General features: G+C 44.5%; 1 protein-coding gene across 3 annotated transcripts in view; it reads left to right on the top strand.

Annotated features, from left to right (window-relative positions):
* Positions 1-9,417: 9,417 nt before the first annotated feature.
* NCOA2 (nuclear receptor coactivator 2) overlaps positions 9,418-18,283 on the top strand; it is a 196,732-nt gene continuing 187,866 nt past the window's right edge. The window contains exon 1 of one of the 3 annotated variants that reach the window (XM_075085208.1): positions 9,418-9,551. The gene's annotated coding sequence lies outside the window, so the exon portion shown is untranslated. Of the gene's footprint in view, positions 9,552-10,075; positions 10,099-18,283 lie in introns of those variants that run through there. The other 2 variants (XM_075085210.1, XM_075085209.1) reach the window with 2 other exon arrangements.

Here is an 18,283-nt window from a genome sequence, read left to right as displayed (position 1 = left end):
ATAACAGTGAGTGATTCCCTGTTGTTGGAGGGGTGGGGGAGGAATAAGATGCTTACTGGGATGTGGGAAAGGACATACAGCCTGTGTGTCAAATGAAGTCATGCTTCCAGCATCAGTAAGGCTTCAAACTAAGCAGTACGCTCAGTATCAAAAATGCACCCTTTTCTCTGCACCACCGGGAAAAAGTCCATAGCAGCTTGAATGAGCAGGGACCGGCATAACGTGCCTTAAAAGGAGAGCTGGCAGAAACTGGGGTTGCTCAGGGTAGAAAAAAGCTGAGGAGAAACACTGCAGTAGCTCTGCATAAGGGTGAGAACTGGCAAAGTGAGAGGGAAAAAAAAATATCTCCATATGTATGGTAGATTTAAGGAGAAGATAAAGGCCTAAAATGCAGCAAAATAAACCATGTTAAAGCATTAGAAAAACTAATGGTGGCAAGAGTAGAGCAATGCGGTAGGCTGGGAGGCTGAGATGTCTTCATCACAAGTCATTACAAACAGGTTAGACCAATGCATTAGGAGTGAGGAAGGTGCTGATCATCCTGCCTTAAAGGAGGGGGGTGGACATAGATGGCCTCTTGACCTCTTTCAGCCTCGTGATCTTGTTGTTTCTTTTTTTCTGGATTCAGGGTATATATTTAACCAACACAGCTGTATTTAAACTAAGAGGGAATGTGATAGTTTTCTATATAGAAATTAAATTCCTCCTCATACTTTGGCACTCTCTGATGGAAAAAATGGACACCTTTGTCTCAGCTCAGTCTGTCATTCAGAGGACTTTTTTTTTCCCCTTTGGCAAGCATAAGGCTGAGACTGTGGATAGAGGAGTATACAAAGGACGACTGGTTTTGGAAGCCTGCATCCCAGCAAGCACAGTATCTGTAACCATCTCATCAAACATACTTGAATTGTCTAATGCAGGATCTTTCTTAACTATAAGAGTCAAAATGGGGAGGGGGAAGCTTAGGCTGCAACTTGACTTCCAAGAGGGAGCAGCATAGGAAGGACTGCAAAGGTGCAGGGGCAGGAAGGGATAGCTTTATGCCACTTGTCTTCCAACCATTAGGGCTACAGTGGCTCTTGCAAAACACTGGTTGATTTAAACAGTGCAAGCAGGACTACTGACAGAGCCCATTACCTTAGCCATCACGTTGGAGTCACCAGACAATGGTGAGGCTGAGTTGGTTAAGTTATGTGTAAGTACACACATGGTTACAAGTTGTGCTTTCCTGAACCATTCAGTGTATTTGCATCGTCTTTCAAGCACCTATTCAAGCATGTATCGTCTTACTGCAAATACAAGCACTAAGGTAGCTTAGCCATTTCTCTCTTAGTTCCTTTTATCTTTTTTTTTGTTGGTTTTTTTTTTTTTTGAAAGAGCTTTACTTTTTAGTATTTGGTTTCACAATCCTTATGATATTTACTGAAAATGTATTTGAGAGCTTAAAAGTGGAATGGCTGGAGTGGTATGCTAAAGGAAAAAAATATCAAAACATACTACAATCGTAGCCTCTTCCACCTTCAGCCTTTGCTAACTTTACTGTTTCCTGATGAGCCATATTTAAAGGACGTATATAACAGGCACAGGTAGTAAGAACAAAAGCAAAATCTCTGTCTACAAAAACCAGAGATGTGAGAACGTACTATGATAGTATCACAACTTCAGAAACGTGAACTATCTTTTACTGATACAGAGCTGTCTACTTGAGTATGCAAGGAGGCTGGAGCTGAGACTCATTTTGGTGAGGTGCTAATTCTGATGCCTAGTGATTATTTAAAAGTCAACACCATTACCTTTCCTTCCTGATAGAAGAAAGGAGAAAGAAAACCATGGAATTGCTTGCTGTATTGTGAGCAATGTGTGATCTTGATCCTACACGTGGAGGAATCATGTGGCGATAGGGTCTGCTACTAAAGCCCCAAAGTGGGGGAAACCAGTTGAAGGAGACCGCCAGAGCCTGCAAATCCAAGGACCTGCTTGCGGAAGAAAAGGACAGAAGTCCACAACTGATCAGGGAAATCTTCAGCTCTGCTGGTTGCTCTGCACTCTCTGGCTCAGCCTTTAAGAATGACTGTTCCCCATCCCTGATGCCTTCGTTTGGTGAGTCAGAGGAAGCTGATGCTAAGGTGCTTTCAGAGAGCATGCCATTAGGGTGAAATGGAGGTAGTCTCAGGGTTGGAAAGCCTCTGTCCTACTACATAGTCTGAAAAGCTCAGGGACAACAATTTTTTCTAATATTTGTTAGATTAAAATAATTCTGCACAAAAATTTGGTTATTCCGAAGTTTAGGATTGGCAGCTGAACCAAAAACATGAGCTCTAATGAAAATGTAATTGTTTTAATAATAAAAGTAAATTAAATTAAAATAATAGATTAAAAAAGCCAGCAAGCAGCTGAATGCCTGAATTTTCAGAGCTTAAACCTCTTGACTCTATCCTGAAGTGTTGCCCGTCTCCTTATATTTCCTTCTTCATACTTTCTGGACTTTATTTACTTCAGTTAAAGGATCAAGCTTCTGTGCTATCTGTAAATCAAAAAGCTATCTATGGCCTCAAGTTTGGAAAGCCATTTAACTGGTTCTGTGACTAAATCACTGTCATCCTTCCATCTTGATTTCATCTCTTTCATAATGGTATTAAGAACTTCAACACAGAGGGCAGATCGTAAGTCTGCTGCGTGAAATGTGCTACTTGTATAGACATGCTGAGTTTTTGCCCGTTAAAAACATGCTTCACCACCACTCTGATTTTTTTTTATATATATATTCTGTGCTCTAATTACATGAGCTAGTAAATTTACATGTGTACATATCTCTAGGTTTTCAGAGTAAGCAGCCAATGGAGAACATAGACTGATCATCCTCAAGGTGTAATCAGCTTAACAGTGAATTTGGAAAGTTCCTTCAACATAAAAGATGTAGAGCCCCTTAGGCTGAGGGTTGCACAATCGTTATGATTTAGGAGGAAAGCATACTAATGTATGTGGTCAGTGCTGAGAGCTAATTATTAAATACGAATTAATAAATCTGCCTTAGAATAATTTTTGGGAGGACATCCCAAAGAAAGCAGCACAAAGGGTGTGTCTAAGGGGCTTGTTAATGTGTACTTAACACTCCACTTGCTAATGGTGGGATGGCTTTTAATTCTGCCCTTCCTCAGCAATGCTTTTTACTATCAAATTCTTGCAAAGGTACAAAAAATTATGCATTCAAGGGCAGGAAATCAAGGGAAGAAGGCAGTGTTGCACAATTTTAAACGAAAGGTAAGTTAACATATTTAACCATGTAATTACAAGGAGAAGAGAACGACACTCTTTCTTTAAACAGCAAAACCATAATGGAACACTTCTAGCTCTATTTCTTATATGTAGCTCGGTTATAACCCTTCATGTGTATGCCTGAGGGCTGTTCACATTTCTGGTTAACGTCAGAGTATAGGGGTGAGCTGGGCTTTTTTCATCCTCAGTAGAAGGAATGACAATGTCTTTTTGAATAGGCTGCATGAATATACAGAGTATGTCACAGCATAACTATTGTTGAGCACCTGCTGCAGGATGAGAATACAGGAGAGACTGAGAATAAAAGACTAGCAAAAATAAAGATAAAAGGGGAAATAAGGGCAAAAGGGGAAAAAAAAGATGGTTAGAAAGAAGAACAATTGGAGAAGTTGGGAGAGCACTGTGAAATAAAGCAGGGTAGCAGAAAGAATTTTGTTTTCCACAAAAAGTATCACAGAGCCACAGAATTCCTGAGGCTGGAAGGAACCTCTGAAGGTCATCTGGTGCAACGCCTCTGCTCAAGGAGGGTCATTTCCAGCAGGCTGCCCAGGAGTGCCCAGCAGGCACTACCCCTTTTCTCATGGGTAGAATTTGGTTCCACCTGCTCAGCAGTCCCACCCCAGTGCGCAAGAAGAGCTTTGAAGGCAGATTTTGTTTGTCTGATTCAGCAATGCATGTGGTCACAATCGCTACACGTAGCTGAAGGAAAGTGGCAGAAATAAGTGGGCTGGGTAAATGGAGGTGCAGGTCCAGCAAGGTAAAAATGCAAGGTTTTGTGGATGACAGGGTGCTGGGCCATCTTGCCTAGACTGTGCTCTTCCTAGAAAGGTTGGACTAGATGATCCCTGAGGTCCCTTCCAACCTGTGATTCTGTGATTCTGTGATATTACAATACAAGAAAAATACACACTTCTGGTACTAGTATAGCAGTTGTGCTTTAGCTGTACAGGTGTATCTTCCTCAGCTGAACATTATTTTGTCTTAGCATGAACTGCTACCGAAGTAGCATGAGTAAAATGAGTAATGTATTCTAGTATAAAAATATTTGCACAGATATTGATTAAAATTCTAATTCTTACCCTACACATTTGTAACTTTCTTCAAAACATGTTATAAGGTGAAATTGATCTTGCCTGATTTCTTGTATTAAAAAGTATGGAGCTTTTAAAGGTTATCTGATTTTAAAAAATTAATATTAAGCAAATTGTTGAATTAATAAGAAATCCATATAATAAGATGTTTGGTTAGCCACTTTTTTAATTTACAATTTTGTTATTCGAGGTGCAAAAAGTATTTTTTAATGTTTGAAGTTTTTCTAGGACAAAATAAAAAGTCTTCTTTATAGTTTTAGCACATAAACACTATACATCTAGGGTATATTCTTCACTGCAAGCTCTTAGTGAGTCTATTGTATCACTGTATCAAATGAAAATAAAGCCAAAGTGCTATTGAAGGATCTGAGCCAGATCCTAGACGCTTTAAAAGAATATAGTGCCATGCAAGTCAATGTGTTATTTTGAGAGGGCAGAACCTGGTAAAGGGCTAATGGAAGGAGGATAATCAGCGGTAGTTTGGGGATGCGATGCGAGGTCACAGGGGCACAGTAACTGTAGTAACAATAGGGTATGTGTATCATGACAGGTGTGTGCATGTGTTGTGTAAAGGCGGTGGTGACTGGGGGAAGCGCTTAGTGGCTGGAAAAAGACAAACGTGTCCCCCTTCAAGGAGGGAGATCCATGGCACTACAGGCCAGCCGGCCTGACCTCAGTCTGTGGGAGGATTAAGAAGTAAATCCTCCTGGATACCACGTCCAGGCATTTGAAAGACAAGAAGGTGACTGGGGCAGGCAGTAAGGGTTTACAAAGGGCAAATTCTGCCTGACAAACCTGACTGCTTTTATAATGAGATAACTGAGTGTGTGGAGAAGGGGAGAGCAGTGGAAGTTATTTCCCTTGACTTTAGCAAAGCTTTTGACACAAATCACCCATAGACCTCCTTTAACCACATCAGGGAGGTATGAAATAGGTAAGTGGAAGGTAAGCTGGGTGGAAAATTTGCTGGGGCATTGGGCTCAAGGGCTGTGAGCAGCAGTAGCAGATCCAGCTGGTGGCGGGTATGCTTCAAGGGTGGATATTGAGGCTGATACTGTGTAACACCTTTGTCAGAGACCTTGGTGATAAGATGAAGTGCAGAAGACCGCAGGTTGGTAAGGAGTGGTCAGTGCGCCGAAGGAACCTCAGCAGGCTAGAGAAATGGGCTGGCAAGAATCTCATGAAGTTCAACAAATGCCAGTGCAGCATCCTGCATCTGGGACAGAATAGCCAACCACTTTATGAGCTGGGGGCCTAGTAGATAGAAAACAGCTTTGCAAAAAAAGGATTTGGGGGTCCCGATGAGCACACATAAACAACAGCATGCCAAGGCCAAGGGCCTCCTGGGCCATAATAGCAAGGGAATAGCCAGCAGGTTGAGAAAAGCAGTTATTCCCATCTACAGAGTATTTGTGAGATCGCATCTGGACTGCTGCATGCAGTTTTGATCTACCCAGTACCTGACATGGACATGGACATAAAAAAGCAAATCCAGAGGAGGGCTGCCACGATGTTGAAGGGGCTGGAGCACACGATGTACGAGAAGAGGCTGAAAGGAGGCTGAGAAGGTCAGGCTGTTCAGTCTTAGAGAAGGCTGATGGGAATGTTATTCTCTTCAGCTACCTAATGGGTAGGTATAGAGAAGATGGAGCCTTCTTGGAGGTCCACAGTGGCCTTTTCACTGTGAGAGGCAACAGGCACAAGCTGGAACAGACCTATTAGATATTGGGGGGTGGTGGTGTCACAAATAGGGTCAAACACTGGAATGAGTTGCCCAGAGAGGTTGTGGAATCTCCATCGCTGGAGACAGTAAGAGCTCAGCTGAATATGACCCTGGGAAACCAGGCATAACTTCAAAATTGGCCCTACTTGGAGCTGAGGGTTCAGACAGAAGACCTTGATGGGTCCCCCCCACCACAAAGAGGATCAAGATGACATAGTAGGTTTAAACGGTTTTAACTTTCATTTTGTTTTCTTTGTGGATTTGAGTTAGGTATATACTATGTCAACAAAAATCTTATTGGTTTCATAAAGACCGTATTTAAATCCACTTGGGAAGGTTAATGAGTAAGTGGGGACTTAATTCCCCATAAAGGTGCGCAGAGTGATTCTACAGGGTAAATGCAGCTGCTCATGAAAAAGGGCTTTCTGCACCAGCAGCTGCATTACATATAGCTCTGGTGTCAGCAGGTGCACGTAAACCCTTCTTCGCTACATGTTAAAGCTGCAGATAGAGCTTTATGAGACAGCAGCCATACCTGAGTAGCCCACCAAGTCCAAAAGCATTCAACAATTTCTTCATAACCTTTCACCTTATGGAAGAATAACTTTCACTTAGTTGAAAATCAGTTAGAAACACACCTGCAAATGCTAGTTTTACTCACAGTACACCATGTACCAATTTTTTAAGAAATATGTTATGTAGAAAGATAAGTAATAATGAAAGAACATTTACAATATATCATTGTACTGATCAGAAAAACATGGCTGAGTTCAGATTCTGATATTTTTCCTGTTGATTTAGGAAAAAAAAATTATGAGATGAAATTTAACCAAACTTCACTGAAAATTCAGTATTAATTAAAAACTCCTCTCTGTGTTAAATTTCACAGCAAGAAAGGTTTGCAGATCACAGTGAATAATGAAGTGAATGTATAAAGTGATGCTGTGAACAGAATAGCCAGCATGATTAGAAATGGGGGGAGAACGAATATGAGAGGATGACAGAAAGTTTATATTACTCTTGTTTAGAACAGATGGAGCTTCTATTGAAAAATTAAGGCCAGCTCTAGTCAGCACAGCGCAGCAATGGTGACACTGGAAAAGGTTCAGAGAAGAGCTGTAATGCTGAATAAGGCCGGCACTCAAATGCATTTATCAAATCTGGAAGATGGTGCTTTCCCTTTAAAGACTAGCAGTTAGGAATAACAAAATTACTGGGCTTTGCACACAGTGACATTTGTAACCCGGGTTTTGGGTTTTGGCCTTAGATGAAAAAACGCATTTGCTCCTGCGTTAGAAGTTTGTAACAAATTTCAGTGGATCTGAGCATGTGTGTGTAGTTAAATCCCCTCCCTCACCCAGTTTGACAAGGACACTCAGCCACATCAGACTTGGGGGGTTTTGTCAATGTTGAGACCATAAACTTTGTGTTGCATGAGCTATCTTTTATGTTTGTACTGCAGTAAGGTAAAAGGCCTCCCTTGCTCTTCCTGGTGGATTTAGGCACTAGTTTAATAAAGACTTTTGGTTACGTTAAAGGAAGTGTGAAGCTGGGAAAAAAAATCAAGCTTTCATAAATGAGAAAAGCTGGAATTAAAATTACCTGTGCAATTCTAGATAATTAAAGGCACTTTTTTTTTTTTTCCAGCAGACCACTGTTTCACTTAGAATAGGAGAATGAATGAATCACGACTGTGAGGTAAATGAGATTATTGCCTGTATAACTGTTAGCTTATTTGCTACAGAGATTTGCACAGATATAACAAATGAGGCCAGAAGAAAAGCTCTGTCTCTCCAGAACTCTTTGCCCCAGGTTTTTTCCCCATACAAGCTACTCTAATTTGCCATGTTATTTCAAGGTAATATTCTGATTTTTCTGAACTCCAGACAAAATAAACCTTCAATCTCTTTGCTGCTTGCCTGTGTATGGGCAGGGTGGAAGAGCTTCCTGAAGACAGAGTAATTTCTCTGCTGAGTACGACTGATGGGGAGGGACACTGAGGAAGGTTGTCCTCTCCAGCTGCTGCAGCCCAGCACTGGAGTGTGCTCACTTGCCATCTGGAGATGATGCCAAAAGTACTCCCCCTAAAACAGTGGCATTTAAGGTAGGTAGGGTCTCTGGCTAATTTAGCATCAAAGCCCTAATTGAGCACATACAAACTACAATCCCTCCACCCCCATTTCCTAATGGGACTAAATTCAAATAGGTTTCTGATGGCTGTCCCTCCTGTACCCAAGCTCTTTCTCCAGGACAAATTTTCAGTGCCTTGGTTGCAAAGACCTTCTTTAACATGGGGGAGGAAAGTGGGAAAGACAGTTTTTCTTTAATTTGTTCAGAGAAACAATTGAACTATTTTTGCCCAGTGAAAGAAAAAAAAAGCTTAAAAAAATTGAGTCAGACACAAGTAAGAAAAATACGGGTTATGATCAAAACAGTATTGGACAAGACTAACTGCAAGCAGAGTTAGCCATGCCACCAGTAGCAATGTATAATCTGTGGATAGCTGCAGAAAAACTTGGGGCTGCACACCCATGCCAGAAAATGTCAAAAATAACAATAGTTAACAGTGCGTAGGGTATAGGCTCGCCATTATCAACACTTGTGAAAATGCAAAGCTTTTCTTTTAAGACAGAACTTCTGTGTCGTGACTGCTTTCTTGAACTAAAGGGCAACGTTTAACAGTCATCCTCCAGCCCTTAATAATTTTTAACTCATGTAAGCGCTCCTCCAACCTAGGAAAACCCTCCATCTTCATCCCCTCATTCCTGTGAGCACGATACAGTTTGATGCTGTGTATTTGTGACACAATTTTCAGCATGTGTGCGTTTTTCCTTTTTTTTTTTTTCTTCCCCCGGGGCAAAGAAAGGCAATAAGACCCTTCCCCCCGTCCCCCTGTTTTTGTGAATACGGGCCGCTGCAAGCCTCGTCAGGGCTGATCGCTCCGGTCCGCTGGAGAGCGAGGATCCTCCGAGGGCGGACCGCGAAGGGCCACATTCAAAGTCTCTCCCTCCGAGGGCGAAGGACTTTATTTTTCCCCTTCCTTCCCCTTTTTCTCCCCGGTTCGCGTTCGGGTGCCGAGGAGGAGGCTCCCGGGAGGGCTGCGAGCGAGGGGACGAGCGAGCGGGGCGGCTGCCATTGTCCCTGCGGGCGGGGAGCGGGGCAGCCCCGCGCTCCGGCGGCGGCGGTGCGGGGCGGTGCGGGGCGGTGCCGCCCCGGCCGACCTCCCCCAGCGCGGGGCCCGGCCGCTACCCGCCGTGCCCGGGGGGCAGGGGGGAGGGACTTGTACCTCCCCCCGACTCCTCCCTCCCGTCCGGCCCTCCTCTGGGTAGAAGGGGAGGAGGAGGAGGAGGAGGGAGGGCGAGTGGTGGGAGGGTCTCCATTGAAATAAACAAGCAGGCAGTTATTAAAACGGGAACATGGCGGCCGCAGCCCCAGCTTCAGCTTCATCTTACAAAGCGAAGGTCAGCGCCGGCGGCAGCCGCGGCGGGAGACGGCGCTGACCCGGTAACGGCTCCCGCACGCCCCCTCGGCCCCGCCGCGGCGGGGGTGTGCCCGAGCCCCCCGCGCCTCCCCGGCCACCTTCGGCAACGCCGGGGGGACGCCCGGGGCCACGCCGGTGCGCGGAGGGGCGGCGTAGGCGGGCGGCACCGCGGCGCGGCGGCTTCCCCCGCGGCGGCGGCGGCGGAGGGGAGCGGGGCGGGGGGCCGCGGCCCCCTCCGTGGGGGAGCGGAGGGGAGCCGGGGGCAGGGGACCGCGGGGCCGCCCCTCGCCGGGGCATCATGCTCGCAGCCCCGGGGCCCGGCGGGGGGACGGGGGGGAGCACGGGGTTACTTCCCCGGGACGTCCCCTGTTTCGGCGGGGGGGTGATTGGGGGGGCGGAATAGGGCACCCCACCCAGCCGGGCCGAGGGGGTTGGTTTCCTGCTCCCAGGCCAGGCGGAGGTCGGGTGCCGCCTCTCCGCGCCCCTCGCTGGGGGCGGCAGGGGAGAAAGTACGAGGAGCCGGGGAGGTGAGGGGTGCTGCGGCTGATCCGGGGGGTGGAGGCTGCCATGCTCGTGCCGGGGGAGGATGGGGCAGCGGGGGTGCGGAGGGCGATTTTGAAGGATTGTTTAGGACGTTTCCCTCCCTGCCCCCAAGCACACAGCGACGCGGAAACTTGGAGGGAGGGTCTCTCCTCGGTGACAAAAGGGGTGTTTTGGGGAGCAGGGCGGTGTTCACCCCCTCCCCTTCACCGGCTGACAACGACTTGGTGCGCAAGGGTGCGGGCCGCTCCGTTTTCCCTCGGCGGGGCTGAGCCGGCCGCCCCCTTCCCCACACCGGGCAGGGGCCACCGCTACCGGTACCCTCTTCCCTTCCCCCTGTGCTGGGGCCGGGGCGTCCCGCCGCCGCTCCGCGCCCGCAGGAGACGCGCGGGGAGGGAAGGAGGGAAGGGGCAAAGCGGGCAACTTCTCTAACTTTCTGCGCGGGGGTTGCGCCTGCGTGTGCGCGCCGCGCAGCGCCGGGCCGAGCCGCGCCGAGCCGCGGGGGCGGGCGGCGGGGCGCTGCAGCCGCGCAGCCAGGCCCCGGTGGCACAGCTGCGTGCGAGCGCAACCCGGGGCGCCCGGCCGCCGCCTCCCCGCGGCCCGGGGAGGGGGTGGGGGCCCGGCCGCCGCAGTGCCGTGTGTCTGCGTGTGTGTGTGTGGTGTGTGTGCGCGGGGCGGGGAGCAGCAGCAGCAGCAGGAGGAGGAGGAGGAGGAGGAGGGGATGGCAGCCGGCTGGGCGCGGGGCCGGGGTCCCTGGGCGGGTGCCGCTGGCGGGGCGGGGCGGCGCCGCTCGCTCCGGCTTCCCCCGCCGCGGGGCTGCGTGCAAGGTCGGCGGCTGCGGGCAGGCAGCGGGGCCTTCCCCCCCCCTCCACGCGGGTGGGGAGATGCCCACCGCCTCCGCGGAGGGCGGGTGCTCGGCCCCTCCCCGCCGCGGCGGGGACCGCGCTGCCGCCGCGCTCCTCGGAGGCTCCTGGGCGAGGTGTAACTGGAGCCTCGTCCCTCTCCCTCGCTGCCCCGCGCTCCCTCGGCTCCGCTCGGGCCTGAGCGTTTCCCCCCCCGGCCCGCGGAATCACATGCCTCTCCTTCCAGAGAGGGGCATTCCGGCCGTGGAGTTCGGCTGCAGGAAACCTGCCTGGGAGCCTGGCAAAAAAAAAAAAAACCCAACATTTTGCGAGGCCGGGGGGTGGGGGGCAGGGGAGTTGCTGGTAGTCACCGGGAATAATGATATCTGAATCTTAGTTTGTGTTAGCCTGGATACTCTGCCTGAAGTGTGCCTATGTGGGAGCCCACTGTCTGAATACATTTGTAATTTAGCCAGGAAAGAGTCTCCTTGTGAAAGGAGCGGAGACTGCTTCTTCAGTAATAATCGTTTTTGTATTTCCTTCCCCCCCCCCCCCCCCCCCCTTTCAGAGTAGTAGGAAGCAGGTGAATAGGCTTTAGAATTGAACCGGTAATATTTTTATGGTATTTAAGTATAGTTTGAGCTAAGCATATAGTGTCTGGCCGTGACAGTTACAGCAGAGCTCTATTGCTGCTGTAAATAAGTAAGCAGTTTAAGACTGCCAGTCTTTTTACTTAAAGCATTTTTTTTTGTTGTTCTTAGTCTGCTGCCATTGTGGCTGAAGGCAGTCATTTGTTTTTTTTATCCCTTTGGGTTTTTATGTACTGAACTATAAAATCAACTCTAGCCAGTTAATTTCCTGGCTCTTTACAAGCCGATAGCGGCATTGGGCCACCTGGTGGGCTCCTCTCATGGGGGAATCCTCTGCGAGTGCCTCAAAGAAGGGAGCTGCAGGTCTGCTGCATTGGATGCTCTCAGAGCAATGACAACGTTGCGCGCCGTTGTTAATGTCATACCGAAACTGTTATTCCCCAAAGCAGGGCTCTTGTTTGCTTACATGCAGCTTAAGACCACTGTGAATGGAAACCGGCCGTTTTATCACAGTTGGTGTCGGTACTGCGCCTCCTACGTAGTTTTCAGGACGTTTAATTGTTTACGTCAGTGGTAGTGTCACAGATAGGATATACCAGGCTTGTGCATATTTGCACGTACAGGCGTGTATGCAGGCATGTATGGATGCTCATGCATTTTTATCCCCTATTTTGGCATTTGGGATACAGCTCCTTGGAGTTTGGAACACAGAAGTCGGCTCCACTGTGTCACATGAGATAAAGATGTAAATTGTCCCTGAAGGGTTAATCCCTAAATTTAGGAAAGCGCTGTGATAAGCTTAATGTTCATAGCTAGTCTTGGTCATCTATGGTCTTGAACAAAATACTTTGTCATGGACTCAATCTTCAGAAATATTGCTAACTTTAAAAAGAAAGGCCGATCTTTTTAACATCAAATCATCATACAAATATTTGAAGAATAACATAATTTTTAATAGTCTTGTATCTTGTTTTGATGAGCATTAGGCAATAAACGCCTGACAAAAGTGGTGTAATCATCCCATTTTTTTTTCAGCCACTGTACTCTTTAATTTCGCATAGAAACTTAAGATTTCTCAACTTTGTATTTTCTGCAGCGTGTGGCCTTTACTAGGGAGAGGATCCATGTATGACGTGCTTCATCAGTATCTCTGCAATGCCTGAAGACACTTCTTTACTAAACGTGTAGATATTGTGTTCCTTGTTGTGCATCCTGGTGCTGTCAGTGCTATGTTTGAAACTCAAGGTATTTAAGGAGGGAATACTTCATTGCTATCAAGAATAAGACAGTTCAAGTTAAGTTTTTAAACTGGAACTACGTTATTTGAGAGAGAAGATAGTCACAGATTATTCCTGGTGGAAAAATGAGGAAATAGTAGGCATTTACTCCCATACAGTGTAGTGTATTGCATTAAACTGAAGGTCCGATGTAAAAATTAATTATTTCAGAGTAATGTTTATGTTCTTGTCATCATTTAGGTCGCCGCTTGCTCACTACAAGGCTGAAAGGCTCTGTCGAAAGAGGCATGTAAGCAGTCTGTAGTGTTGACATTCCCAACTTTTCCTTCCATCCTCAAAAAAAACCCAGTAAGAGCTTGTCCATCTGCAGGGAGCCCAGGTTTTGCAGCAGGACGAATAAAGTCAGTGAGCGAGCCAGCTGCTGCTACAATGCCCACTGTCTTCTGCTCCTTGCCTTTGTTGCTGATGTCACTGTCTCATTGGCAAAATCTGGGCTTCTGCGCTCAGCCGGAGTTTCTCCAGCACCTTACACCAGAACTGAGAAACTGCAGAGGCTTATGAGGTCTAAGCCTCGAGGATGCTGTCAGGTCGTTTAAAAGCAAAAGCTGAACTAAAGACCAGTACCAAATGCAAGTATAAACGGAACTGTCTTTGTCTGCTGAGTGCTAATAGTGTATTGGAGAAAGGGAACGCCAAACTAAAACTGTTCTTGCTGCGTTGATTTTTTTTTAGGTATGTTTGCTATGGTTGTCCTCTCTAAACAATGCAGTTCATATGCAAATAGGTATAAAGTATTAAACAAACCCCACATGTTTCTTCAGTATTCTTATAGACGTTAAAATGCTCAGTGTTCAATTATTTCTATGTTTGGCTTTGGAGGTCGAAGGTTAGATGTGGTGGTACAGTATATACTCTTCTGTGTGACACAACGTTTTACCTAAGAACAGAGTAACACTGATATTCACTTCATAGAAGGTATATTACAGCATCCATTCATCCACCCGTTTTCTACTACTAATTTAGTTACAGATGGCTACTCTGGCAGGATCCCTTCTTTTTATTTTTAAATGAGATGAAGTTCACCGCACTATTTTTGTTAGTTGTTAAAACATTCTTATACTCCTGGCGGCAGATAATGACAAATCCTTCAATGTAATGCTGGGAGCAAGGGAGGCGGAGAGGGAGAAATGGGGGGGGGGGGGGGAACCTCCTGAGCATATGGAGACATACAGAAAAAGATGTGCATCGTCAGCTGTGATTCCATTGTGTGCTTGCAGACGGGATCTGAGCTCTTCTTCTCTTGGGAATTTAAGCCTTACAGAAGTATTCTTTGGCTTTTACCCATCACGATAATCGAGCTTAGATAACATATATTTCACAGATTTATTATAGATAATATTTTGATAATATTTTAAGATTTCAGGGAATAAATACAGTTGCCAGGATGCCTGCTCTGTGTTGGAATAACATTTGGAACAGGCATACATATTGGGGGAATGGCAACTTTGAGTAGTAAAAATAATTTGTAAATTACATCAGTGGTTACATATTACTAAGGCATCTTACCAGTTCTACGGTTAGTAGTTTGTCAGCAGTATTTACATTATATAAACATTCTCTATTTTTAATGATTCAGTAGCTTAGCCTTTTCAAAACATACCAAGTAGAAATGTGACATGAAAAACGACAGCATGTATAGTTTAATCAATTTAGGATACAGAAAAAAAATTGGGGAATTTTTTAAACAGGGTTTTAAAACAAAGTTATTTTGGCAGCATCGTGAGTATTTAGAAATAGTATTTACATGGTGAAAAAACTGGAAGAAATCAATTTGCTTTATTCAGTCCTGCATTTACCTATTACCTAGAACAGTGTTTCTTCTCCTGAGCATTTGGAATACTTATGCTGATTTTATACAATTATTTTGAGTTGATGAATAGTTTGAAAAATATATCTTGAACGTGGTGGATTTACTGCATTATGTTTTGTTACTGTTTATGATTTTTTTCAATCTTGTTCTACGGAAATTGCATGTTATTCAGGTTGAAGACTAATGGAAATCTTAAGAGTTCTATGGAAATAAAATAGGCACAATTCCTATGGAAAGTGCATGGTCACTGGGGTGCTTGGCATTCTGAAGTTTGAAATTACTTCATTAATTTAAATGTCTGAAACTATACAACAGCATATTAACAATACATACATTTTTTTTTCCTTCGGCAGCTGCATCATTATACCATTCCCAGTCTTGTATTTCCTTAAATGGCTCCATAACAGTCTCCCATTAATACAGTTACTGGCAGATATTATTCTTGCTTTGCTCTCATTTTAGCAGTTATAACTGATAGTATATCTCACTCTTTCTGTGAATGTGCTCCTATTACTTAGATATTTAGAAGCATCTTCGTAATATGCATTTGCTTTTTACAGCTAAGATGCAATGCCCTCTGTAAAGCCCAATTACATATTTCTGTGGTTTGTTTTTTTAAACTTCAAGAAGTTACCCTTTCCAACCAGCAAGTAACTTGTATTTTGCTGAAATAGCCCACGTTGTATGGAAACCATTAATATATTAATAAGAGCAGAGAGTATAGGTGACTAATTCATTAAAATATGTACTGAATGTGATGATTTATCCATAAATCTTAGACATTATGGATCACATGAGCTTCTATGGGGGGGATCCTGGGACATAGTGAGAACATATATCTGATGTAGTGATGACTGAGAGTTGCTATTTTGATGCTTTCTTAGTGAGCTATGTAAGACATATTGTTGCTCTTTAGTAGGATTTATAGTGGGCATATCACAATTGGCTGCTTTATTGGCTGCCTCAGTGGAGAAGTCTGGGATTGAAGAATGGGCATGGAAAGTGAAGTAACATTTTACTTGTTAGGTCAGAATTATTATGGAATTCTACTCTTACTCTGCTCATGCTGTAATTCTTCTGTGTATGAAGGGATTTAGTTTTTCATTGCTGTCAGTATTGATCTCTAATGAGCCTTGCCCCATGGATTTTGAAGAAAATCACTCCAATTAAAAACAGTATAGTATGTCACCTGTTTGTACCTCACAGATTATGTAGGAGGTACTAAACTGCATTTAAAAAGAGAACTTTATGGGGATGGAAGAAAGTCTGCGTATGAAAAAAGTGTCAGTATTTACTATCAAATTTAATTACAGGTATTTCTATGAACTTACAAGTTCATGATATGCCTGTGTGATGGGATCAAATTTAAAAAAACAAAACCAAAAATAAAACAAATCCAAAACCCAAGGTCATATGTTCTAATACTTGGGCAAGTGAGAGTTCAGCTGTCACCCGGTCTAAAGTGGAGATTACTTGTCTCCATGCTGCTTCTACTAGCTTTATGTTCACAAGGTAGCTCTTCAGTCCTTATTCTTTACTATCTCAAAATTAATGTCAGGACCTGCTGACCAATCACTTATGTTATTCCCAGAAATGAAAGCAATTATTGTCAACTAATTTCCCTTGCTACCCTTACACAAATTTGTACCTTGGTCTCCAGAGATACGAGCAATCTCTTCCTCCTTTTCTATCCATTTGCTAAAATAGATTCTTTGTGGAGGAAGATTATGTGTGTATACAGAAAAAATACATGATTTTAGCAGATTTCAATTATATTCTCAAGGAGAAAAGCTCTTCAAGTCTAAACCATCAGATTTTTTGCAAAATAAAAATTTGCAACCAGAAATATACTGTTTTGTTCCAATGTGGCTAGAATACTTGTTACCTTTATCTTAAAAGAAAAGGTCAACCTGTTGATACTTTACTAGTTATAAAAGGTAGCTCTAATAACATAGTTTAAAGCTTTTTGTACTTGTTTGCCAATTTATGTTGGCATCTGCAGTGTAAACTTTTGCTTGTTTTGCTGTTTTGTTTTTTTTTTTTTTGAGTCATGGCTTACTTTGATACCAAGGTATTGAATTTTTAGTGAGGCCTCAAACTATTTTCTTGCTACAGGTCTGTGTGAAATTAGTGTTAACTGCACAATGGTGAGATCATTTGTGGCACCTTTTCTTGTTTGTGTAAGAATGAGGGAACCTGAAGAGTGTATGTAGATGAAAAAATCTGTTCACTAAGCTTGCACGCTGTAGATGATGGTCTCTTTTAAGTATGTCTGAAAGTGGTAGTCATTCACTCCCTTTTAGCTAAATTGTAGAGTTGATATTGTGTGTTTTGTTCACAACTTAGAGTTTTTATGGGGCGAGGAGGTGACACAACTTAGGTACCTGGAATACAGATGTCCCTTTGCACTGGAAAAGAAAGAAATGACTGTGCATGAATGGAAAATAAAGGTGTAAAGTGGTCTGAAGTCAGAGGACGGTGTGTTATTCTGGGCCATATCAGTTACGTTTAACTATTATGTTGACCTTTAAAAATTTTCTTTTACTGTTTGGGGGTTGGAGGATTGAATGGTGGTGATGAAAATTGGCAAGTGTGGACAATGATGCCCGTGGTGTATTCTGTTTTCATATCGTAGCTAACCCCGATAATTGTGTACTGTTTGAGGCAGACATCGTTCTTCATGGAGGCCTTTGTGTGAGGCCTACCTCCAGGCCTTTGAGCACCACCATTAACAGCACTGTGTTACTGTGAAAGCTGGCTTTATGCGAGAGTGGTTTCTCTTGAGTTTTGAGGGGTATCCCAAGAACCTCCTGGTTCTTGTGGGAGTTTGCATGGGAATAGGTACTAGCACTGTGTTTTGCTGCAGTGTTGGTTTTCCTTTGTTTCAAGCTTCAGAAAGAGTTTGAGAAGGGAATGCAAGGGCTAAAATAGGTAATTTCATTGTTCATCGCTGTTCTTCACTGACCATCTAGTGTAGTTAGAGGAATAATTCTGGAATATACCAGATTATACGTCTGTTGGGTACATAACCTTGTCACTAGTTTCTGTATAATTCAAGACTTTTACTTGGGAAGAAAGATCTCGTTAGCAGTGGTTTCAAAGATTGTGCTTTTGCTGTTAAACTATCATGTATCGTCTTGGTTTTCAGACGGTATTATTATTAAATGTTTTGTGAATAGAACAAATACAAATTGGCAAAACTTGTAATTTCCACTGTTACTATGCAGAGCCCTGTGGGGTTAGGAGTCACGTTACTTGTGTGCAGACTCTTTGAGCTGCAGTACTGGAGATAGACTACCACATAGATCAGGAGGTGGGACCCAAAAATAAATCAGCAGTAGGAAATTACCAGTCAGCAGCCATGCTAGTTGTCAAGAAACAAAATGGTAGTAGAGCAGTCATTTTCATTTTGCTGGCATGCAACAGCTGAAAGACAGGAGGTGAGTGGGAAGCACTTCTGTCTACACAGGCACTCTCATCACTCACTATTGCTCCTCTGTGGAAGAGGTCTCCCCAACATGGGCTGGGGCTGCAGGTGAGACAGTGGCTTCCCTTTGGCGTGTCTCACTGAACTGCAGATGTCTAACAGACACTGTAAACCTCACTAAATCACCAAAAGACCTAGTAGTGTT

The sequence above is a fragment of the Phalacrocorax aristotelis genome, chromosome 2 (assembly GCF_949628215.1).
Source record: "Phalacrocorax aristotelis chromosome 2, bGulAri2.1, whole genome shotgun sequence".
NCBI classification, from domain to species: Eukaryota; Metazoa; Chordata; class Aves; order Suliformes; family Phalacrocoracidae; genus Phalacrocorax; species Phalacrocorax aristotelis.
The sequence above is the reverse complement of the archived record's forward strand: the minus strand, read 5'-3'. Positions and strand labels throughout refer to the sequence as shown.